The following is a 25,856-nucleotide window of genomic DNA, read 5'->3' on the forward strand; positions in this document are numbered from 1 at the left end:
ATTTTATCAAGTCATAAGTGAGTATTCTTTATATATTCTAGTACAACTCCTTTATCAAATAAATGATTTACAAATATTTTCTCCCTGTTTGTAGGCTTTTTACTTTCTTGATGGTATGTTTTAAAACACAAAAGTTTTAAGATTTGATAAAGGCTAATTTATGCATGGTGACAATGTGATTTATTATAAGAAATATATATTTGGTCTCACAGATTCCCACACTTGGGATTCTGGTGTTGAGACTGATAAAGGTGTCCTTTGTTATGGTGATGAGGTGACTTTTGGAAAGCCCTTAAGGGTGAGGGTTGTCTCCCTGTTTGTAGGCTTTTTACTTTCTTGATGGTATGTTTTAAAACACAAAAGTTTTAAGATTTGATAAAGGTTAATTTATGCATGGTGACAATGTGATTTATTATAAGAAATATATATTTGGTCTCACAGATTCCCACACTTGGGATTCTGGTGTTGAGACTGATAAAGGTGTCCTTTGTTATGGTGATGAGGTGACTTTTGGAAAGCCCTTAAGGGTGAGGGCTGGTTGCCAGGGGCTCCAGCCACGTGTTTAGAGCTGGAACTTCCAAACCCACCCATGACCTCCAGAGACAGGCTGGGGCTGGAGGTGCAAACTGCCAGTGATCACCGACCTAATCAGTCATGCCTATGTAATGAAGCCTCCTTAAAAACCTAAGAGACAGGGTTCTGAGGCTTGCCAGCCAGTGAACACATGAAGGTTTGGGGAGAGTGGCGGCCCTAGAGAGGCCCCAGTTTTTGCCCCATGCATCTCTTCCAACTGGCTGGTTGCTGCATTATATCCTTTTATAATGAGCCAGTGACCAAGTGAGTAAAATGCGTCTCTGAGTTCTGTGAGCCGCTGTAGTAAATTAATTGAACCGAAGGAGGGGGTTGTGGCAATCTGATTCAGAGCCAGCCGGTCAGGAGCACAGGTGACACTTGGGCTTGTGACTGGCATCCCTTTGGATGTCGGGGACAGACTTGCGAGACTGAGCCCTTAACCCGTGGAATCGGATGCTGTCTCCAGGTAGAGAGCGTCAGGATTGAGTTCAATGCTCCAACACTGACCTGGTGTCTGAGCGTCACTGGTGTTTTGGTGTGGAGAACCCCGCCCCCAAACACGCAGCCCTTTGGAATCGGTCTTTGAACTATTCAGATGGTGTCAGAGAAGTGGGATTTGCTAGCTGGGCCCTGGCTCCCAGAAGCAGTGGTTTGGGAAGAGAAAAGAAGAAGGCATTCCTGGGTGGCCACATGGTCACCCTGGGAGTGGAGCTGCAGGCATGTGGCCCCCAGCTACTAAAGGCAAAGTTACCAGTGGAATTCGGAGATGAATCCCATCTTGGGTATGTGTGTGTGTGTCACTGGATGCATCGGGAAATGCAGACTAGTAAGAGAAAGGCAAAGTAGTGTTCCCCTTGGTTCTTGTTACCTATAACAGCTACCCTAAACACAAGAGGATGCCAGGTCCGGCCTTGATTCTGGAGCAAGCTGGGATTTCCTGGGGGTCTGAGCCTGGGCCATGAGCCTCAAAGCCACCCCCGAGGGGAAAGTACACAGGACAACAGAAAATACCTCTAAGACCTTGGGTCACGGAGAAAGTAGTTGAATCAGAGAGTATAGTAGGAGGACCCGTCTCCTTTTGTGGACCCATCTCATCAGCCTCCTGGGAGCCTTTACCAAAGCGGACCCGGAGAGTAGCCTGTGTGGGGGCGGGAGGTGTCTGGCCATGAAGGCGGCAGGGTGGAGAGCAGGTTTGGATTGATGCAGGACCCAGGGCTCTCTGGGGACAAGCACAGAGGGCTGTGTGTGGTGCAGACACTCAGGAGGGTGTTCTCGAGGGGAGGGCCAGCCTGTAAATCATGTTTACCCTGAGACGGAGGGACTAGCCATCTCCCCATAAGTGTGAGTGCAAAACCGAAAAACAGTTCCGGAAGCTGTATCAAATTTGCTGTCTTAGCTTCTTCCCCTCTGGGGTCTTACAGATGCTAATAAAAACGTTAGGTTGATTAACATTTATGTCCAATAAACTTGTATTACTTTGAAATGCGAAAAAAGGTGGATGTTATCAAATAGCCCTGCATGTTACTCATAGAAGCAAAAATTTGGAAATACCTAAGTTCCCCAAACGATGTATCTGTAAAGTAGAATATTAAGCACCTGACGTTCATGGGAAATGAGGCAAGTAGGCTACAGCTGTCTATATAGAACATGACCTTAATTTTACTAAAAGCAACCACAGAAATCCCACACACACAGAGAACCTTGGGGATCTTAGTGAAATGTTAAGGGATGGTTGATTTGGGGGTGATGGGATTACAGGTGTTTTAAAAGCGTTTTAAGGGGTGCCTGGGTGGCGCAGTCGGTTAAGCGTCCGACTTCAGCCAGGTCACGATCTCGCGGTCCGTGAGTTCGAGCCCCGCGTCAGGCTCTGGGCTGACGGCTCGGAGCCTGGAGCCTGCTTCAGATTCTGTGTCTCCCTCTCTCTCTGCCCCTCCCCCGTTCATGCTCTGTCTCTCTCTGTCCCAAAAATAAATAAAAAAGGTTGAAAAAAAAAATTAAAAAAAAAAAAAAAGCGTTTTAAAAATACATCTCAGTATGGAGGCGCCTGGGTGGCTCAGTTGGTTGAGCGTCTGACACTTGATTGCGGCTCGGGCCATGATCTCACGGTTCTCGAGTTCGAGCCCCACGTCGGGCTCTGTGCTGACAGCCGGAGCCTGCTTGGGATTCGCTCTCTCTCTCTCTCTCTCAAAATAAATAAACAGTAAAAAAATAAATTCCCAGGATTTCCCTATATTCTTTAGGGGGTGTGAATTACAGTACTAGCATACTAGCCCCCCACAGGTATCACCTCTGGGTTAAGACCGCGTGGCTGTGGAGGAGAGGCTAATGGTAGCCCGGGGGAGGGGAGGCGGTAGCTGGGCCAGCGCACGAATCACCTGGAGGCGCTAAAGGGTCCTGGTGGGCTCGCCGCAGGTGTGGCCTGGGCGCCACCAGGTGATTCTAGGATGTGGCCGGCCTCCCACCGGGTTCCGGCCAGGCCTTCGGGGTGGAGGCTGTCAGCACGGCAACAGGAGAAGCAGGACTCCGGGCGGCTCGGCCACTTCATGGCCACGGCAGCCCTGTGAGGTGGAGCCCAAGCCCCGCACCCCGCCCGAGCCACGCAGCTCCCACCACGGTTTGTAAACCTCGTGAGCAGCCCGAGTGCTCATAGAGAGCTGTTTGCAGAACGAGGGGTACCCTCTGTGCTCACTGCTCCCAGGGGCCGGTATATGGGGGCTCCTTCCGACGGTCACCCTCGTTTCTCCTGCGCCCTCCCCCCACCCCGTCTCCCCTGCTCTGCTGCGCGGGAGGGTTAGGGCGCCCTGCGTCTTGAGCTTAGGTATGCATTTGAGACTCTGACTCATTAAACCTGGGTTTGGCCCGGGGAGATGCGTTTTAACATGCACCCCGGTTGTTCGAATGCAGGAGATCCAAACAACTGAACTCTGAACGCTGGTCCAAGGGCAAACCATGGGCTGCCGGCCAACACGTGTGGGTTTGACACCGGCTGTGGCCGGACCAATTGCCCAACTCATGAGCCTTCCTTGGGGGTGGAGGGGTCATCCACAGGAAGGGAGCCTCAGAGCCCTCCAGGGTGTCAGGATGGGCGGGATTGTGAACAGGAGGTCTGTGGGTGTCCAGCCAGTGAGCACCCCTCGCCCTGTCGGAGCCCTCTCCAGTTGGGGAGGGGGGGCGGGGGGAGGCTCATCCCAAGGAGACAAAACAGTGACAATGACCCAGTGATCTGCCACGGCATGGGAGCCCTGAAATGGCAGTCAGTGCTCACACCTGGCTGTTCCATCCTTAGAGGACGGACTGACGTGAACTTCTCAAGCTCTACGCCTTCATCTTTCAGTGCCTTCCTGCCGAGCAGGAAGAAACAATTACTTTTCTTACAAAGGGGTAGATGCCATCATCCCCATTTTCCAGGTGAGGAAACTGTAGCTCCGAGAGGTCAGTGTGTTGGCCCAGGACACAGGAGTGGGGGGCACCAGGGTGGGAACTTGCATCTGCTTCCGGACCCCAGCAATCCAGTCATCCCTGCTGCCTTCCCGGGAGCTGCTCTCATTCCGGTGAGGGCCCCCTGGGCTCCCTGGTCCCAGAGAGAGGGGCAGAGCGGTTGGGCCTACTTCTGGCTGCAAGGCCTAGTGGGGTTGGGGCTCAGCTGCTTCGGAGGGGAGGGGCTGAGTGGCCACCACAGGACCTGGCAGTTGGACAGTCCAAACGGGGTCTCCCAGCAGGGAGGGCTTCCCCTGAAATCACTGGCACTGAAATTGCTGCCCTCTGGACCCAGCCTTGCTGGCAGAGAAGGGGCGGTCCCTACCTGCTCAGGCCCCAGGACTCTCCACCTGTCTTTATTCCCAGCACCCCTGCCTTGGGATGAGGATGTGGACAAGGTGACCTTCAGCCCATTCCCAGGAGCAGAGGACGGGGCTCAACCTTCTGTTCTGGCAAGCTGGGGGGAGAGATGAACAGTCTCAGAGCGGGGAGGGTCCAGCCCATGGAAGAGCAGACCAGTGGGTTCTAGGTGTAAAGCACACAGGAAAGGGGCTGGATTTTCCTTGGCTGTCAGGGAAGACTTCCTGGAGGTGGAGACAATTCAGCCACACCAAAGGAGGGTATTGTGAACCAGGCAGAGGCCCAGAGACATGAAGGCGCTCCGAGCAGAGCCCTGTGCTGGTGTCCGAGCCAGGCTGGTGGAGAAGGCCTGTCAGCCCTCCAGGGGCCCTCCGGGTCGGGTCTGGACACTGTCCAGCACGAGTGGAGGGCTCCTGATTCGCAGGCTGGAGGTGCAGAGACTCGTGCATTAGGCCCAGGAACAAGCATTCAACCTTCCTCGTCAAATCCTCACAGCAAGTCTGCCCGTTAGATACTGTCCGTCCCTTCTGAAAGGGGAAAGGGAGATATATTTTCAACAACTTGCTCAAGGTTGCCCTCCCCAGTCTTTGTTCACAGCCCCCTCAAAATGGAGTGGGGCCCCTGCTTGGCCCACTCCTGAGCTCCTCACCATCCCGGCTCTCGCAGAGAGCATTGTCTGGGGTGCCCAGAGTCCTGCTCCCGAAGAAGAGACCAAGTCCAGGCTGGGAGGGAGCCAGGTTGCCCAGGCAACCGTCAGCTGCAACTCCGAGGCTGGGGGGCCGGTGGGGGTGGGGTGGGAAGTGCAGAGACCCTCAGGCGGGAAGGGGTGACAGGAGGGCTCTGTTCCAGGAGCCACTTAGAGCCAGCCCTGCCCCAGTCAATTCTCCCACAGAGGCCCTCCTGAGTCTCCCTCCCCTTCTCCTCCCTCCGGAGGGTCCACGACCATTTTGCAGGAAGGAGTGTCACAAAGGACCCTGGGTGGGAAGCTGCCCAAATTTTGGAGCTGGGTCCTGCAAGCGATTACCATATGAAAAGAGGCTCCCAGGGTCTGGGGAGGAAGCCAAGCCCTGACCCCTTTTCCATGTGAGACACCTCTGAGGCCGCCAGGGGTGGCGGGGGAGGAGGGGCGGTCGCCGGAGGGGTGGCAGAGCAGCGTCTAGGTCCTCCCTCTGGGTGGTCCGAGATCCCTGAAAATGTGGGGGCAACATGAAGGAAAAAGAAATCTCAGAATCCAAGGACAGGGGGCGTGGGGAGCGGGGCCTGGGAGGTGCTGCGAGCTGGAGCCGGATCTGGTCCCAAGGCTACGCCAGGGATGAGGCCATGGGTCCCCCGGCAGTGAAGGGACTTCTCCGTCTTGTTTCTGATGCTCTAGCACTCCGTTCAGCCCAGCTCTGCTGTTACTGCTTTCCAGAAAATAACAAAGCCCGTGCACTGCATTTTTTCCTATATTGCAAGCTCTTTTCTGGAGTTTTCTTCCCGGATTTCTGGCGCAGGTTTTTGTCCCGTTGCATTAGTTCCCACGCTTCCTGTAGAGCAGACCCCTAAGCCGCAGACCTCTCCCAGGCAGCCTGTAGCTGGCCAGCCACCCCTGTGCCCCGGGCTCTCCCTGGGGCGGGGGAGCCTCACCCCAAGGCCAGGTGGTGGGTGCTGTGGCTGACCCCAGAGCAGGCTGAGGCTCAGCAGCGCCGCTCACTGGCAGGTCCGGACCGCGGTTTGCCCCTCCACTGTTCTGGAATGAATGAACCTCCTCCCTGCTTTGGCCTCCCAGACAGAGCCTGCCCCTGGAGTGGAGGAAGGGAGGGCCTGGGAAGTGTCCCTCGCCCTGCGGAGGGTGTCTGGGTGTGGGGCGTAGGCCAGCGGCGCCCCCGGTGACAGCCCGCCGCAGTGAGTGGGCGGGACGGCCCCTGGTGCTTCCCGGACTTGCCGGGAGGCAGCGACCGCCTGGCAACAAAAGACTCTTAAGATGAATCTGTGCGCTCCCACGTCCTGGCATTCGGGCAGGACCCTCTCCTTTGTGGGTGTCGGGTGGGGAGCGGTAGTCAGGATCCCCGAGGCTTTAACCCCGCCTTCCTTGCAGGACACCACACGGTGTGGCTTGCTGGGTGTCCGGTGCAGCCGTTCGGACTCGTACAGTAGGCAGCCAGCAGTTTGGGAAAGGAAATGCCTCGGCTTGTGCATTTCTGCGGCTTCTCAGTGACCCCCTCCGTTCTGAAATCGGACCCCCCACATCCCCGGGCAGCTACATGCAAATGGTGTTTATCTTCCCGCATTCATTTTATTTTTTATATATTATTATTTTTGCCATAAATGCTTTAAAACATTTGGGGGGGGGGTGTTTATTTGACAGAGAGAAAGGGTGCAGGCGTGTGCGTGGAGGAGGGGCAGAGAGAGAGGCAGAGAGAGAATCCCAAGCAGGCTCTGCACTGTCGGCCCAGAGCCCGAGGTGCGGCTTGAGCCCATGACCGGTGAGATCATGACCTGAGCAGACCCAGGCGCCCCTAAAGCATTTTAATTCCATCCTAGTTAACATACAGCGATCTATTAGTTTCTGGAATACCGCGCAGTGATCCAGCAATTTGGTACATGACTCGGGGCTCAACACAGCAAGTGTGCTGTTAATCCCCTTTACCTACTTCCCCCCTCCCCCCACCCCCACCCCCCCTGGTAACCATCGGTTTGTTCTCCACAGTTCAAAGTCTATTTTTTGGTTTGTCTCTTCTTCCTTTGTTCATTTGTTTCTTAAATTCCACCTATGAGTGAAATCATATGGTATTTGTCTTTTCCTGACTGGCTTATTTCCCTTCGCATAATCTATACCCTCTAGTCTCATCCACGTTGTTGCAAATGGCAAGATTTCACTCTTTTTATGGCTGAATAATATTCCAATATGTGTGTGTGTAATATATATATTATATATATACTTTGTTTTTTAAGTAAGCTCTACGCCCCATGTGGGACTTGAACTCACCACTCTGACATCAAGACTTGCATGCTCTACCCACTGAGCCGGCCAGGAGCCCTGACACCACATCTTTTTCATCCGTTCATCCGTCAATGGACGCGTGGGCTGCTTTCATAATTTGGCTGTTGTAAATAATGCTGCCATAAACATAGGGGTGTATGTATCCTTTCAATTAGTGATTTGTATGGGTAAATACCCAGTAGTGCAATTACTGGATTGTAGGGTACTTGTATTTTTAACATTTTGAGAAACTTCCATACTGTTTTCCAGAGTGGCTGCGCCAGTTTGCATTCCCTCCAACAGCGCAAGAGGGGTCCTTTTTCTCCACATCCTCACCAACGCCTGCTGTTTTCTTATAGCAGGCAGGTGTGAAGTGTGACAGGTGTGAAGTGATAGCTCATTGAGTTTTGATTTGTATTTCCCAGATGATTAGTGATGTTGAGCATCTTTTTATTTCTATTTGTATTTTTTTGAGCACCTCTTCACGTGTCTGTTGGCCGTCTGTATGTCTTCTTGGGGAAAATGTCTATTCATGTTGTCTATCCATTTAAAAAACTGTTTTTTAATGTTTATTTATTTTTGAGACAGAGTGCGAGTGGGGGAGGGGCAGAGAGAGAGGGAGACACAGAATCTGAGGCAGGCTCCAGGCTCCGAGCTGTCAGCACAGAGCCTGACGCGGGGCTCAAACTCACGGACCACAAGATCATGACCTGAGCCGAAGTTTGATGCTCACCCAACTGAGCCACCCAGGCACCCCTTGTCTGTCCATTTTTTAATTGGATTGGTATTTGTGTTTTGGTGTTGAGTTCTAGGAGTTCTTTGTATATTTTGGATACTAACCCTTTGTCAGATATGTCATTTGCAAATATCTTCTCCCATTTCATGGGTTGCCTTTTAGTTTTGTTGATTGTTTCTTTCTTTGTGCAGAAGTTTTTCATTTTCATGTACTCCCAGTAGTTTATTTTTACCGTTGTTTCCCTTGCCTTAGGAGACATATCTAGAAAAAATATCGCTACAGCCAATGACAGAGAAATTACTGCCTGTGCTCTCTTCAAGGGTTTTTATGGTTTCAGGTTTTACTGTCAGGTCCTTAATCCAGTTTGAGTTTATTTTTGTGTATGGTGTCAGAAAATGGTCCAGTTTCATTCTTTTGCATGTGGCTGCCCAGTTTTCGCAACACCGTTTGTTGAAAAACTGTCTTTTCCCCATTGCATACTCTTGCCTCCTTTGGCAAAGATTAATTGACCATAAAATTGTGGGTGTTTTCTTGGGCTTTCTATTCTGTCCCATTGATTTATGTGTCTGTTTTTGTGCCAGTACCATACTGTTTTGATTACTACAGCTTTCTAGTATCACTTGAAATTTGGGGTCATGATATCTCCAACTTTGTTTTTCTTTTTCAAGATTGCTTTGGCTGTTCAGGGTCTTTTGTGGTTCCATACAAATTGTGGGATTGTTTGTTCTAGTTCTGTGAAAAATGCTGTTGGTATTGTGATAGGGATTGCATTAAATCTGTAGATTGCTTTGGGTGGTATGGACATTTTAATAATCTTTTTTCTTCCAATCTATGAACATGGAATATCTTTCTATTTGTGTCATCTTCAGTTTTTCATCAATATTTTACAATTGTAAATGGAATTATTTTCTTAATTTGTCTTTTTGCTGTTTCGTTATTACTGTGAAGAAACAAAATAGATTAAAAGAATTTCTTTAACATCTATATTTATTTTTGAGAGAGAGAGAGAGAGAGACAGAGCATGAGTGGGGGAGGGGCAGAGAGAGAGGGAGACACAGAATCCAAAGCAGGCTCCAGGCTCTGGGCTGTCAGCACAGAGCTTGACATGGGGCTTGAACCCACAAACCATGAGATCATGACCTGAGCCAAAGTCAGATGCTTAACTGAGCCACCCAGGTGCCCCAAAATGCAACAGATTCTTACACATTGATTTTGTATCCTGGGACTTTACTGAATTCATTCTTGCTTACCAATTTAGATGCCTTTTATTCCTTTTTGTTGTCTGATTCCTTTTGTTGTCTGTTGTCTGTTGGCTAGGACTTCCAGTAATATGTTGAATAAAAGTGTTGAGAGTGGACATCTTTGTCTTGTACCTGTCTTTAAGGAAAAGCTCTCAGTTTTTCCCCAGTGAGTATGATATTAGCTGTGGGTTTTTCATATATGGCCTTTATGATGTTGAAGTCTGTTCCTTCTAAACCTACTTTGCTAATGGCTTTTTAAAAAAGATTTTACTTAATTTTTTTTTTTTTTTAATTTACATCCAAGTTAGTTAGCATATAGGGCCACAATGATTTCAGGAGTAGATTCCTTCGTGCCCCTTGCCCATTTAGCTGATCCCCCCTCCCACAACCCCTCCAGTAACCCTCAGTTTGTTCTCCATGTTTATGAGTCTCTTCTGTTTTGTCCCCATTCCTGTTTTTATATTATTTTTCTTTCCCTTCCCTTATGTTCATCTGTTTTGTCTCTTAAAGTCCTCATGTGAGTGAAGTCATGATTTTTGTCTTTCTCTGACTGACTAATTTCACTTAGCATAATACCCTCCAATTCCATCCATGTAGTTGCAAATGGCAAGATTTCATTCTTTTTGATTGCCGAGTAATACTCCGTTGTGTGTGTGTATGTATATATATAATACACACACACACACACACACACACACACACACACACACACACCACTTCTTCTTTATCCATTTATCCATCGATGGACACTTGGACTCTTTCCATACTTTGGCTATTGTTGATACTGCTGCTATAAACATTGGGGCGCCTGTACCCCTTTGAAACAGCATACCTGCATCCCTTGGATAAATACTTTGTAGTGCAATTGCTGGATCATAGGGTAGTTCTATTTTTAGCTTTTTGAGGAACCTCCATATTGTTTTCCAGAGTGGCTGCACCAGCTTGCGTTCCCACCAACAATGCAAAAGAGATCCTCTTTCTCCGCATCCTTGCCAACATCTGTTGTTGCCTGAGTTGTTAATGTGAGCCATTCTGACAGGTGTAAGGTGGTATCTCGTTGTGGTTTTGATTTGCATTTCCCTGATGATGAATGAAGTTGAGCATTTTTTCATGTGTCGGTTGGCCACCTGGATGTCTTCTTTGGAGAAGTGTCTATTCATGTCTTTTTCCCGTTTATTCACTAGGCTATTTGTTTCTTGGGTGTTGAGTTTGATAAGTTCTTTATAGATTTTGAATACTAACCCTTTATCTGATATGTCGTTTGCAAATATCTTCTCCCATTCTATCGGTTGCCTTTTAGTTTTGCTGATTGTTTCCTTCGCTGTGAAGAAGTTTTTTATCTTGATGAGGTCCCAATAGTTCATCTTTGCTTTTGTTTCCCTTGCCTCCAGAGACGTGTTGAGTAAGAAGTTGCTGCGGCCAAGATCAAGGAGGTTTTTGCCTGCTTTCTCCTCGAGGATTTTGATGGCTTCCTGTCTTACATTGAGGTCTTTCATCCATTTTGAGTTTATTTTTGTGTATGGTGTAAGAAAGTTGTCCAGGTTCATTCTTCTGCATGTCATTGTCCAGTTTTCCCAGCACCACTTGCTGAAGAGACTGTCTTTATTCGATTGGATATTCTTTCCTGCTTTGTCAAAGATTAGTTGGCCATATGTTTGTGGGTCCATTTCTGGGTTCTCTATTCTGTTCCTTTGATCTGAGTGTCTGTTTTTGTGCCGGTACCATACTGTCTTGATGATTACAGCTTTGTAATATAGCTTGAGGTCTGGGATTGTGATGCCTCCTACTTTGGTTTTCTTTTTGAAGATTGCTTTGGCTTCTTTTCTGGTTCCATACACATTTTAAGATTATTTGTTCTAGCTCTGTGAAGAATGCTGGTGTTATTTTGATAGGGATTGCATTGAATATGTAGGTTGCTTTGGGTAGTATTGACATTTTAACAATATTTGTTATTCCTATCCAGGAGCATGGAATATTTTTCCAATTTTTTGTGTCTTCTTCAATTTCTTTCATAAGCTTTCTATAGTTTTCTGTGTATAGGTTTTTCACCTCTTGGGTTAGATTTATTCCTAGGTATTTTATGATTTTTGGTGCAATTGTAAATGGGATCAATTCCTTGGTTTCTCTTTCTGTTGTTTCCTTGTTGGTGTATAGGAATGCAACCAATTTCTGTGCATTGATTTTATATCCTGCAACTTTGCTGAATTCATGGATCAGTTCTAGCAGTTTCTTGGTGGAATCCTTTGGGTTTTCCATATAGAGTTTCATGTCATCTGCAAAGAGTGAAAGTTTGACCTCCTCCTGGCTGATTTGGATGCCTTTATTTCTTTGTGTTGTCTGATTGCTGAGGCTAAGACTTCCAATACTATGTTGAATAACAGTGGCAAGAGTGGACATCCCTGTCTTGTTCCTGTCCTTAGGAGGAAAGCTCTCAGTTTTTCCCCATTGAGGATGATATAAGCAGTGGGTCTTTCATATATGACTTTTATGATCTCGAGGTATGATCCTTCTATCCCTACTTTCTTGAGGGTTTTTATCAACAAAGGATGCTTTGTCAAATGCTTTCTCTGCATCTATTGAGAGGATCATGTGGCTCTTGTCCTTTCTTTTATTGATGTGATGAATTACAATGATTGTTTTGTGGATATTGAACCAGCCCTGCATCCCAGGTATAAATCCCACTTGGTTGTGGTGAATAACTTTTTTAATGTATAGTTGGATCCGGTTGGCTAATATCTTGTTGAGGATTTTGCATCCATGTTCATCAGAGAAATTGGTCTATAGTTCTTCTTTTTAGTGGGGTCTCTGTCTGGGTTTGGAATCAAGGTAATGCTGGCTTCATAGAAAGAGTTTGGAAGTTTTCCTTCCATTTCTATTTTTTGGAACAGCTTCAAGATTCAAGAGAATAGGTATTAACTCTTCCTTAAATGTTTGGTAGAATTCCCCTGGAAAGCCATCTGGCCCTGGACTCTTGTTTTTTGGGAGAGTTTTGATTACTAATTCAATTTCCTTACTGGTTATGGGTCTGTTCAAATTTTCTATTGCTTCCTGTTTCAATTTTGGTAGTGTATGTGTTTCCAGGAATTTGTCCATTTCTTCCAGATTACCCATTTTATTGGCATATAGTTGTTCATAATATTCTCTTATTATTGTTTTTATTTCTGTTGTGTTGGTTGTGATCGCTCCTCTTTCATTCTTTATTCTATTTATTTGGGTCCTTTCTTTTTTCTTTTTGATCAAACTGGCCAGTGGTTTATCAATTTTGTTATTCTTTCAAAGAACCAGCCTCTCGTTTCATTGATCTGTTCTACTGTTTTTTTGGTTTCGACAGCATTGATTTCTGCTCTAATCTTTATTATTTCCTGTCTTTTGCTGGTGTTGGGTTTTATTTGCTGTTCTTTTTCCAGCTCTTTAAGGCATAAGGTTAGGTTGTGTATCTGAGACCTTTCTTCCTTCTTTAGCAAGGCCTGGATTGCTATATGCTTTCCTCTTATGACTGCCTTTGCTGCATCCCAGAGGTTTTGGGCTGTGGTGTTATCATTTTCTTTGGCTTCCATGTACTTTTTAATTTCCTCTTTAACTGCTTGGTTGTCCCATTCATTCTTTAGTAGGATGTTCTTCAGTCTCCAAGTATTTGTTATCTTTCCACATTTTTTCTTGTGGTTGATTTTGAGTTTCATAACATTGTAGTCTGAAAATATGCACGGTATGATCTCAATCTTTTTGTACTTGTTGAGGGCTGATTTGTGTCCCAGTATGTGGTCTATTCTGGAGAATCTTCCATGTGTACTGGAGAAGAATGTGTATTCTGCTGCTGTAGGAGGTAATGTTCTGAATATATCAGTTAAGTCCATCCGGTCGGTGTGCCATTAAATGCCATCGTTTCCTTGTTGATTTTCTGTTTAGATGATCTGTCCATTGTTGTAAGTGGGGTGTTGAAGTCCCCTACTATTATGGTATTAGTATTGATGAGTTTATGTTTGTAATTCATTGATTTATATATTTGGGTGCCTGTACATTTGGCACATAAATGTTTACAATTGTTAGGTCTTCTTGGTGGATAGACCCCTTGATTATGACATAATGCCCTTCTGCATCTCTTGATACAGTCTTTATTTTAAAGTCTAGATTGTCTGATATAAGTATGGCTACTCTGGCTTTCTTTTGTCGACCATTAGCATGATAGATGGTTCTCCATCCCCTTACTTTCAATCTGAAGGTGTCTTTAGGTCTAAAGTGGGTCTCTTGTAAACAGCATATAGATGGATCTTGCTTTCTTATCCATTCTGTTGTCTACGGCCATACCACCCTGAACGCACCCGATCTCGTCTTATCCATTCTGTTACCCTGGAGCATTTAGTCCATTGATGTTTAGCTGAGTTCTGTGGTTCTGTGGTTCAGGTTGTGTAGATTTTTGTGTTAATCCTCAAATCAGTTTTCTAGGTATGCAGGATAGTTTAGTGTTGATATGGCTGTATTTCATGGAGGTGAGATGCAAAAAAAAAAAAAACAAAAACAAAAACCCAAAAACAAACAAACAAAAAAACCTTCCATGTTGTTCTGCCATCTTGGCTCCTTCCCTTTAAGATTTTGTTTTTAAGTAATTTTTGCACCCAACATGGCGTTTCAACTCCGAACCTTGCAGTCAAGTGTTGCATGCTCTAGTGACTGAGCCGGCAATGTGCCCTTGCTGAGGTCTTTTATCATGAATGGATGTTGTACTTTGTCAAATACATTTTCAGTGTCTATGAAAATGAGCATATAGTTTTTATCCTTTCTCTTGTTGATGTGATGTATCACATTGATTGATTTGCAAATATTGAACCACCCTTGCATCCTGGGAATAAATTCCACTTGCTCGATCATGGTAAATGATTTTTTTTAAATGTATCGTTGGATATGGCTTGCTAACTTTTTGTTGGTGATTTCTGCATCTATTTTCGTCAAAGGTATTGGCCTGTAGTTCTCTTTTTTTGTGGTGTCTTTTTTTTTCTAGTGTCTTTATCTGGATTTGGTAGGTTTTCCTGGCCTCATAGAATGGATTTGGAAGCTTTCCTTCTTCTATTTTTTGGAATGTTTGAGAACAATAGATACGAATTCTTCTTTAATTTTTTTCCCAACATGATTGATTTTTATTGCATGTAATACCTTTCTCCGTTATTTATTTATTTATTTATTTATTTATTTATTTATTTATTTAGAGGTGCATATGGTTTTTTATTTAATGTTTCTCAAAAATGAATATCATCCTATCTAATTTCTTTTTTAAAATACAATTTATTGTCAAATTGGCTAACATACAGTGTGTAAAACATGCTCTTGGTTTTGGGGGTAGATTCCCCTGGTTCATTGTTTCCATACAACAACCAGTGCTCATCCCAACAAGTGCCCTCCTCAGTGCCCATCACCCAGTTCCCCTCTCCCCCATCCCTCCATCAACCCTCAGTTTGCTCTCTGTATTAAGAGTCTCTTATGGGCTGACTCCCTCCCTCTCTGTTTGTAACTATTTTTTCCCCTTCCCTTGGTCTTTTGTTAAGTTTCTTAAGTTCCACATATGAGTGAAAACATGATAACTGTCTTTCTCTGACTGACCTATTTCACTTAGCATAATACCTCCCAGTTCCATCCACATTGCTGCAAATGGCATGATTTCATTCTTTCTCATTGCCAAGTAGTATTCCATTGTATATATAAACCACATCTTCTTTATCCATTCATCAGTTGATGGACATTTAGAATCTTCCCATAATTTGGCTATTGTTGAAAGCGCTGCTGTAAACATTGGGCTACCTGTGCCCCTATGCATCAGCACTCCTGTATCCCTTGAATAAATTCCTAGTAGTGCTATTATTTGTTGTACGGTAGTTCTGTTTTTAATTTGTTGAGGAATCCCCCCACTGTTTTTCAGAGCGGCTGCACCAGTTTGCATTCCCACCAGCAGTACAAGAGGTTCCCGTTCCTCCACATCCTCACCAGCATCTGTGTTTCCTGAGTTGTTAATTTTAGCCACTCTGATCAGTGTGAGGTGGTATCTCATTGTGGTTTTGATTTGTATTTTCCTGATGATGAGCGAAGTTGAGCATCTTTTCATGTGTCTATTAGCCATTTGGATGTCTTCTTTGGAAAAATGTCTATTCATGTCTTCTGCCCATTTCTTCACTGGATTATTTGTTTTTTGGTTCTTGAGTTTGGTAAGTTCTTTATAGATTTTGGATACTAACCCTTTATCTGATATGTCATTTGCAAATATCTTTTCCCATTCTGTCGATTGCCTTTCAGTTTTGTTGATTGTTTCCTTTGCAGTGCAGAAACTTTTTATGTTGATGAGGTCCCAATAGTTCATTTTTGCTTTTAATTCCCTTGACTTTGGAGATGTGTCGAGCAAGAAATTGCTGGGGCTGAGGTCAAAAAGGTTGTTGCCTGCTTTCTCCTCTAGGGTTTTGATGGTTTTCTGTCTCACATTTAGGTCTTTCATCCATTTTGAGTCTATTTTTGTGTATGGTGTAAGAAAGTGGTCCAGTTTCATTCTTCTGCATGTTGCTGTCCAGTTCTCCCAGGACCATTTGCTAAAGAGACTGTCTTTTTTCTTTTTTTTTAAACTTTTTTTAAATGTTTTTATTTATTTTTGAGAGAGAGACAGACAGAATATGAGTGGGGGAAGGGCAGAGAGAGAGGGAGGCATAGAATCTGAAGCAGGCTCCAGGCTCTGAGCCGTCAGCACAGAGCCTGACTCGGGGCTCGAACTCATGAACTGTGAGATCATGACCTGAGCTGAAGTCGGACGCTCAATGGACTGAGCCACCTGGGCACCCTGAGACTGTCTTTTTTCCATTGGATACTCTTTCTTGCTTTGTTAAAGATTAATTGGCCATGCGTTTTGGGGTCCAATTGTGGGTTCTTGATTCTATTCCATTGGTCTATGTGTCTGTTTTTGTGCCAATACCATACTGTCTTGATGATTACAGCTTTGTAGTAGAGGCTAAAGTCTGGGATTGTGATGCCTCCCACTTCCGTTTTCTTTTTCAATATTACTTTGGCTATTCGGGGTCTTTTGTGGTTCTATACAAATTTCAGGGTTGTTTGTTCTAGCTTTGAGAAAAATGCCAGTGCAATTTTGATTGGGATTGCATTGAATGTGTAGATTGCTTTGGGTAGTATTGACATTTTAACAATATCTATTCTTCCAATCCATGAGCATTCGATATTTTTCCATTTCTTTGTATCTTCTTCAATTTCCTTCATAAGTTTTCTATAGTTTTCAGCATACAGATCTTTTACATCTTTGGTTAGGTTTATTCCTAGGTATTTTATGGTTCTTTGTGCAATTGTAAATGGGATCAATTTCTTGATTTCTCTTTCTGTTGATTAATTGTTGGTGTATAGAAATGCAACCAATTTTGGTACATTGATTTTGTGCCCTACGGCTTTACTGAATTCATGTATCAGTTCTAGTAGCCTTTTTGATGGAGTTTTTCCGGTTTTCCACAAAGAGTATCATGTTGTCTGCCAAAAGTGAAAGCTTGAATTCTTCTTTGCCAATTTTGATGCCTTTTATTTCTTTTTGTGGTCTGATGGCTGCTGCTAGGACTTCCAACACTATGTTAAACAACAGTGATGAGAGGGGACATCCTTGTCATGTTCCTGATCTGAGGGGGAAAGCTTTCAGTTTTTCCCCATTGAGGATGGTATTAGCTGTGGGCTTTTCATATATGGCTTTTATGATGTTTAGGTATGTTCCTTCTATCCTGACTTTCCCGAGGGTTTTTATTAAGAAAGGATGCTGTATTTTGTCAAATGCTTTTTCTGAAGCTACTGACAGGATCAGATGATTTTTATCCTTTCTTTTATTAATGTGATGAATCATATTGATTGATTTGTGAATACTGAGGCAGCCCTGCAGCCCAGGAATGAATCTCACTTAATCATGGTGGATAATTCTTTTTATATGCTGTTGAATTCAATTTGCTAGTATCTTGTTGAGAATTTTTGCATCCATGTTCATCAGGGATAGTAGCCTGTAAATCTCTTTTTTTGTGGGGTCTCAGTCTGGTTTGGGAATCAAGGTAATGCTGGCTTCATAGAATGAGTCCGGAAGCTTTCCTTCCATTTCTATTTTTTTGGAACAGCTTGAGAAGGATAGGTATTAAGTCTGCTTTAAATGTCTGGTAGAATTCCCCTGGGAAGCCATCTGGCCCAGGACTCTTATTTGCTGGGAGATTTTTGATAATTGATTCAATTTCTTCATTAGTTAGGGATCTGTTCCAATTTTCTATTTCTTCTCGTTTGAGTTTTGGTAGCATGTGGGTGTCTAGGAATTTGTCCATTTCTTCCAGGTTGTCCAGTTTGTTGGCATATAATTTTTCATAGTATTCTCTGATAATTGTATTTCTGAGGGATTGGTTATGATAAGTCCATTTTAATTCATGATTTTATCTATTTGGGTGCCCTCTCTTTTCTTTTTGAGAAGTCTGTCTAGGGGGTTATCAATTTTGTATATTTTTTCAAAAAACCAACTCTTGGTTTCATTGATCTGCTCTTCTGTTTTTTTAGATTCTATATTGTTTATTTCTGCTCTGATCTTTATTATTTCTCTTCTTCTGCTAGCCTTGGGGTTTCTTTGCCGTTCTGCTTCTATTTCCTTTTAAGTGTGCTGTTAGATTTTATATTTGGGATTTTTCTTGTTTCTCAAGATAGGCCTGGATTGCAATGTATTTTCCTCTTAGGACTGCCTTTGCTGCATCCCAAAGAGTTCAGACTGTTGTGTTTTCATTTTCATTTGTTTCCATATATTTTTAAATTTCTTCTTTAATTGCCTTGCTGACCCATTTATTGTTTAATAGGCCGTTCTTTAACCTCCATGCATTTGGAGGTTTTTCCAAATTTTTCCTGTGGTTGATTTCAAGTTTCATAGCATTGTGATATGAAAATGTACATGGTATGATCTCAGTTCTTTTATATTCATTGAGGGCTGTTTTGTGACCCAGTAGGTGATCTATCTTGGACAATGTTCCATGTGCACTCGAGAAGAATATGTAGTCTGCTGCTTTTGGATGGAAAGTTCTGAATATATCTGTCAAGTCCATCTGGTCCAGTGTATCATTCAGGGCCATTGTTTCTGTATTGATTTTCTGTCTAGATGATCTGTCCATTGTTGTAAGTGGGGAATTAATGTCCCCTGCAATTACTACATTCTTACCAATAAGATTGCTTATGTTTGTGATTGTTTTTATATATTTGGGTGCTCTCAAATTGGGTTCATAAACATTTATAATTATTAGCTCTTCTTGATGGAAAGACCCCATAATTATTATATAATGCCATACTTCATCTCTTGTTACAGCCTTTAAAGTCTAGTTTGTCTGAGATAAGTATGGCTACTCCAGCTTTCTTTTGACTTCCAGTAGCATGATAGCTAGTTCCCATCCCCTCACTGTCAATCTGAAGGTGTCCTCAGGTCTAAAACGTGTCTCTTGTAGACAGCAAATAGATGTTGTTGTTTTTTTTTTTTTTTTTTTCTGATGCCCTATGTTTGATTGGAGCATTTAGTCCATTTACATTCAGGGTTATTACTGAAAGATACTGATTTAGTCTGATTGTGTTATCTGTAGTTTTCATGCTTGTAATGGTGTCTCTGGTCCCTTATGGTCTTTGCAACATCCACTCACAGAATCCTCCTTAGGATCTCTTGTAGGGCTGGTTTAGTGGTGATGAACTCCTTCAGTTTTTATTTGTCTTGGAAAACCTTTATCTCTCCTTCTATTCTGAATGACAGCCTTCCTGGATAAAGGATTCTCGGCTGCATATTTTTCCTATTCAGAACATTGAATATTTCCTGCCACTCCCTTCTGGCCTACCAAGTTTCAGGAGATAGTTCTGCTACCACCCTTATGTGTCTACCCTTGTAGGTTAAGGCCAATTTGTTCCTAGCTGCTTTCAGAATTCTCTCTTTATCTTTGTATTTTGCCAGTTTCACTATGATATGTCATGCAGAAGATCGATTCAAGTTACGTCTGAAGGGAGTTCTCTGTGCTTCCTGGATTTCATTGTCTATTTCCTTCCCCAGTTTGGGGAAGTTCTCAGCTCTGATTTGTTCAAGTACACCTTCTTCCCCTTCCTCTCTCTCTTCTTCTGGAACTCCTATGATATGGATATTATTACGTTTCATTGAATCACTTTGTTCTCTAATTCTCCCATCATGGTCTAGAATTTTTTTTATCTCTCTTTTTTCTCAGCTTCATCTTTTCCCATAATTTTATCTTCTATTTCACTTATTCTCCCCTCTGCCTCTTCAATCCTTGCTGTCACGACCTCTAGTTTATTTTGCACCTCATTTACAGCATTTTTAAATTCATCATGACTATTTTTTAGTTCCTTGATCTCTGTAGCAATAGATTCTCTGATGTCTTCTATGCTTTTTTCAAGCCCAGTGATTAATCTTATGGCTATTATTCTAAATTCTTGATGAGATATATTGTTTATATCTGTTTTGATAAATTCTTTAGCTGTAATTTCTTCCTGGGATTTCTTTTGAGGAGAATTCTTCCGTTTTGTCATTTTGGCTATTTTGGTTAGTTTTCTATCCTTTATGTCTTTTAAAAGCTTGTTATGTGTCCTGCACCTGCGACCACTATTATAGTAAAGAGGGGTCATACGTTGTCCAGGGCCTGGCCCTTCAGGAAGTGTTTTTTGGAGTGTGTTACTTTCTCTCTCTTGTGTCTCTGGTTGCTTTATCTCCCTCCTTGTAGTGATGTTTTGGACCCTCCACCAGGTGTGCTTTGATTTGTTCATTGAAGTAGCCCTGGAAACGAAAACAAACAAACAAAAAACAAAACAAAAACAAAACCAAAAACAAAACCCACAAAAAGCCCCCCAAAACACCAGCAACAACAAAAAAACGATGAGGTGGGGGCAGTGTTGATGGAAGAGGCCTTATCCCATACAAAGAGAGAAATGACAGGGGTGGGGAACAAGAAAAGAAAATTGACCAGGCAGAGAAACAATACGGCTTAATCCAGAAAGGGAGAGAGAGAGAGAGAGAGGGAGAGAGGAAAATAAAGAAAGAGATATAGAAAAGGTTTATATAGATTAGATTAAATATATATATAGAATATATATTCTATATTCTATATATATATTCTATATTCTATATATATATTCTATATATATATATATATATATATATATATATATATATATATATAATATGTCTGCTTAAACAAACCAACAACCCGAATAGCCAGACTAGAGGAGGGAAGAGATAAGAAGGAGAAAAGGAAGAAAAAAATATATATAATAAACATTGTCCAAGAATTAAATCAGGAAATGCAAAACCGCTAGGGGCCTTGGAAGCGGTGGCAATGTTGGTCTGGAGGAGGTGTTTTGTTCATCCCAGTCAATCCTGCCCCAGTAGATCTGCAATTAGCAGGTGTGAAGGGGCGTGGCTTGGTGTGGGCGGGTCCTGCCTCCCCTGTGGCCCCGCGGTCAGATCCCTGAGGTCCCACCTTATTGGTGATTGGGAGAAAAATGGTGACACCCCAGTCTCTCCTCCGTGGACCGGGTGTCCCAAACCACTCTGTTCAGGTCGTTCTCACTGTGCTGCAGTCGCAAACGAGGTGGTTTGTCCCTCTCTGCTGACGCCCACACCTCCCCGGCGCTCAGCTGGGATGTAAACCCCAATGTCTTAAAGGGTCCCGTTCTGTACACCCTGGTTTCAGGGAAAAGCCCCTCTGTGCTGCTGATATATGACCTCTGGCTGGTGGGCACAGGCAGTCCTTGTCCTTTGAATGGTTATATACCTTCTTCCCACAGCACTCCAGGTAGAGGACTGCTTTCTCTCCCTGCAGACTGTGCCCTTGACCTAGGTACCAAACCCCGGGCTGGCTCCCCTCCTCCCAAGGCGCACCAACAGGGCAGCCGGCCCCAGTCCCGAGAAAGCCCCGCAGTTAGAGATTGGGTGTTTGTCCATCCCAGTCCGTGGTTTTTCTCTAGTTCAGATACAGTCCTATACTTCCCCCAGCCTCTCTTTCTCTTTCTCTTCTCTTTGTCTCTCTGCAGAAGGGAATCCCTCCCATCTGTGCCTATGCCACCTGTTTTATCTCTCCCAGTTCACAATCATACACCTATGGCCCACCAGGTTGTCCCCGTGGGCCCCTGGAGATGTCTCTGTCACTCTGCAGCCCGGACTCTTGGAATTCAAAGTCCTTTAGCCTCAACCCTGGTGTGTTTGAGGGACAAGGGAACTGCGGATCCCCCTACTTCCCTGCCATGTTGGATCTCCCATGAACTCTTCTTTAAATGTTTGGTAGAATTCACCTGTGAAGCCATCTGGTCCTAGAAAATTGATTGTTGAGAGTTTTTGATTACTGATTCAATTTCATTGTTGGTAATCGGTCTGTTTAAATTTTCTGTTTCTTCCTGATTCAGTTTTGGGAAGTTATATGTTTCTAGGAATTTATCCATTGTTTTCTAGGTTGTCCAATTTGTTGGTATATAGTTTTTCATAATATTCTCTTAGGGTTGTTTCTATTTCTGTGGTGTTTGTTGTTACTTCTCTTTCATTTGTGATTTTGTTTGAGTCCTTTCTCTCTCTCTCTCTCTCTCTCTCTCTCTCTCTCTCTCTCTCCTGGCTATAGGTTGATCACTTTTGTTTATCTGTTCTATTGTTTATTTGTAGTTTCTATTATTTATTTTTGCTCTAATCTTTATTATTTCCTTTTCTTGTTTAGGGTTTTTTTTGTTGTTCTTTTTCTAGCTCCTTTAGGTGAAAAGTTAGGTTGTTTGAGATTTTTCTTGCTTCTTGAGGTCAGCCTGTGTTGCTAAAAACTTCTCTCTCAGGACTGCTTTTGCTGCATCCCAAAGATTTTTGGCCATTGTGTTTCCATTTTCATTTGTCTTCATGTATGTTTTGATTTCCTCTGGGATTTCTTGGTTGACCCATTCATTGTTTAGTAGCACGTTATTTAACCTCCGTGTATTTGTGGTCTTTCCAGATGTGTGTGTGTGTGTGTGTGTGTGTGTGTGTGTGTGTGTGGTTGTAGTTCACAGCACTGTTGTCAGAAAAGATGCATGGTATGAGTGAACTTTTTGAGTTTGTTGGGACTTGTTTTGTGGCCTACTATGTGACCTATTCTGGAGAATGTTACATGTGCATTTGAAAAGAATGTGTATTCTGCTGTTTTAGGATGGAATATTCTGAATATATCTGTTAAATCCAGTCTGGTCCAGTGTGTCATTCAAAGCCATGGCTTCTGTTTATTTTCTGTTTGGATGATCTGTCCATTGATATAAGTGGGGTGTTAGTCTTTTACTGTTATTATAATACTATCAATTATTCCATTTATGTTTGTTATTAACTGTTTTATGCATTTGAGTGTTTCCAAGTTGTGTGCATAAATATTTACAATTGTATCTTCTTGTTGGATGGTTCCCTTTATGATTATATTATAGTGTTATTCTTTGTGTCTTGTTAAAGCCTTTATTTTAAAGTCTATTTTGTCAACGTTAAGTATTGCTACTCTGGCTTTCTTTTGACATCCATTTGCATGAACAATGTCTCTCTATCCCCTTTCTTTTCTTTTTTTTAAGTTTATTTATTTATTTTGAGAGAGCAAGAGAGTGAGCATGAGTGGGAGAGGAGCAGCAAGAGAGGGAGAGAATCCCAAGGAGGCTTTGCACTGTCAGCATGGAGCCCGACATGGGGCTTGAACCCATGAACTGTGAGATCATGACCTGAGCTATCAAGAGTTGGACACTTAACCAACTGAGCCACCCATGCACTCCTATCCCCTTTCAATCTGCAGATGTCTTTAGGTCTGAAATGAGTCTTCTGTAGGCAGCATATAGATGAGTCTTTTTTAAATCTACTCTTACCCTGTATCTTTTGATTGGAGTGTTGAATCCATTTATATTCAAAATAATTATTGATAGATATATATTTATTGCCATTTTGTTACTTGTGGTAGTTTTTGTATTTTATCTTTGGCCCTGTCTTGCTCTCTTTTGTGGTTTACTGATTTTATTCAGTGATATATTTGGATTTCTTTGCATATCTATTAGTGGTTTTTGATTTGTGGTTACCATTAGCTTTGTACCTTCTGCATGTAACAGTCTATATTAAGTTGATGGTCACTTAGTTTGAACCCGTTCTTTACTCCTCTTCCCCTCATATTTTAGGTATATGGTGTCTGTCATAACTTTGCATCTTTTTATTTTGAGTCCCTTGACTGGTTTTTATGGATATATTTACTTTTACTGCTTTTGTGCTTCCTACTTTTCTTACTCCTACTTAGGGTCTTTCCTTTACATTCAAAGAATCCTCTTTAATATTTCTTTAGGACTGGTTTAGTGGCCATGAACTACTTTAGTTTTTGTCTGAGAAACTCTATCTCTCCTTCTATTTGGATGATGGACTTGATGGCTAGAATATTCTTGGCTGCAGATTTTTTTTCCTTTAGTACTTTGAATATATCATGCCACTCCCTTCTAGTCTCCAATGTTTCTGCTGAAAAATCTGCAGATGGCCTAATAGAGTTTCCATTGTGTGTAACTGTTTTCTCTTGTTGCTTTTACAATGGTCTTTATCACTACTTTTAGTCATTTTAATTACTGTATGTTTTGGTGTGGCTCTCCTTGAGTTGATTTTGTGGGGGGCTCTCTATGCCTCCTGGATCTGGATACGTTTCCTTCCCCAGATTTGGGAAGTTTCCAGCTGTTACTTAAGTAAATTTTCTGACCCCTATTCTCTGTCTTGTCCTTCTAGGTCCCGAGAAATGTGAATGTTGTTATGCTTGATGGAATCACTGAATTCCTTAAGTCTAGTTTACTTTGTTTTTTTCTCTCACTTGCTCAGCTTGATTGCTTTCCATTACAATCCTCCAGGATGCTGATCTGTTCTTTCGGATTCCTCTAATTTATTTATTCCATCTAGTGGAGTTTTAAGTTCATTTACTGAGTTCTTCATCTCTGGTTCTTTTTTTATGTTTTCTGTTTGCTAAGGACCTCAGTGAGATCCTCCACTCTTAAGTCCTGTGAGTACCTCTACGATCATTAAATTATCAGGCATATTACTTTTCTCTGCTTTGCTTAGGTCTCTTGTGGTCTTGTCTGTTCTTTCATTTGGGGCAAACTCCTCTGTTTCCTCATTTTGTCTAAGTCTCTGTTTCTATGTGTCAGGAAAGTCAGCTACACCTCCTGCTCTTGAAAGTAGTGGCCTTGTGAAGGAAGAGGTCCTGTGGTGCCCCGCAGTGCAATGTCCCCTCTTCTCCAGGACCTGGTGCTTCTGGGGTGTCTCCTGTGTGTTGCATGCACCCTGCTGTTGTGGCTGAGTCTCTTTTCAGTTCAGTCACCTGCAGTGGGCAGGGTTTGGTCCCCGTGCTAATGGGCCAGTTTGTGGCTGCCGTGGGCTTGAGTCAGACCAGATGTCTGCCCCCCCCCCCCCCCCCCCCCCCCCCCCCCCCCCCCCCCCGCTAGGGCTGCAGTCTGTGCGTGTGTGTGGCTGTCTTTCCCTCTCCCTGGGGTAGGAGTCTCTGGAGTGGTGCTGGCTCATGTACGTGCTGCTTACGCACTGTGAGGCTTGCGGCACTGCTTTGGGTGGGCTCCCGCCAAGTATATTGGAGGGTGTGGGCAGGACGTAGCGTCGGCAAGGCTGGCATGGGCCTTCTGGGGGTAGGGCCTGCAGCGCCAGGACTGAGGTAGGCCCGGCTGCAGGGGGTGGGTCTGCCCAAGTGCAGGGGGAGGTGAGGTAGGGTCTTAGCAAATTAGTGAATTATCGGTGTGGTGGTTCCTGCAGGTGTGTGTGTGTGTGTGTGTGTGTGTGTTGATGCTGGGGGCAGGGGAGGGAAATGGCACCTGCCAGCTCCTTTGTGGATGAGACTTCCTGGATGAGTCTCGCCGTGATCTCTGCCCCTCCTGCAGACACTCAGATAATAACTCTGCCTCTCCCGTCTTTCTCAGGCGGTTTCAGACTGCTCCCTCTACACTGTATCTCCGTGGGCTATTTGTTGTGCTGTCTCTTTAAGGGAGGGGGCTCAGGCCCTTCTGGTTTTCAAAGCAAAACGTTATGGGGACTCGTCCTCCCCATGTGGGCTCCCTGGTGCGACAGTCTGTTTCCCTCCCTCCCGTGGATGTCTGTGGTCTATGTAGCTCCGGGCAGTGTCTCTCCCTTCCCTACCGTTTTTGATATGGCTTCTTTCCTACATTTTGTGGAGTCTGTCCTGCTGCTGTCCTTGCAAGTCGTCCTGGGGGCTGGTACGGGGTGGAGAAAGTTGTCAAAGGCAGGCAAACTAATACTTTTTGCAGAGTAAAATCTATAGCAAAGGGCAATTTTGCCGCACTGATTTAACTGGAAATAATTTTGACTCCAGGCACAAACCCCATGACTTCAGGGCTGGTCAGTTACCCCCTGGGGTTTTGCCTCTGGGCCCCAGGAAAATGTCTCCGAGGAACCACTGAGCGCTTATGGAATCTTCCCAACTTCTGTTCCTAGAGGTATGTTAGAAACACAAATTCC

At 43.9% G+C, this 25,856-nt stretch overlaps 1 long non-coding RNA gene across 1 annotated transcript; it reads left to right on the forward strand.

The window, feature by feature from the left end:
* The first annotated feature begins 1,188 nt into the window (after window positions 1-1,188).
* Window positions 1,189-25,792, forward strand: LOC109273396 (uncharacterized). The gene is made up of 2 exons (XR_002083023.1): window positions 1,189-1,355; window positions 25,711-25,792. It is a non-coding gene; the product is annotated as an uncharacterized LOC109273396 (long non-coding RNA).
* Window positions 25,793-25,856: the final 64 nt, after the last annotated feature.

Source organism: Panthera pardus, unplaced genomic scaffold (assembly GCF_024362965.1).
Source record: "Panthera pardus isolate Hobbes unplaced genomic scaffold, ASM2436296v1 HiC_scaffold_24, whole genome shotgun sequence".
NCBI lineage: Eukaryota > Metazoa > Chordata > Mammalia > Carnivora > Felidae > Panthera > Panthera pardus.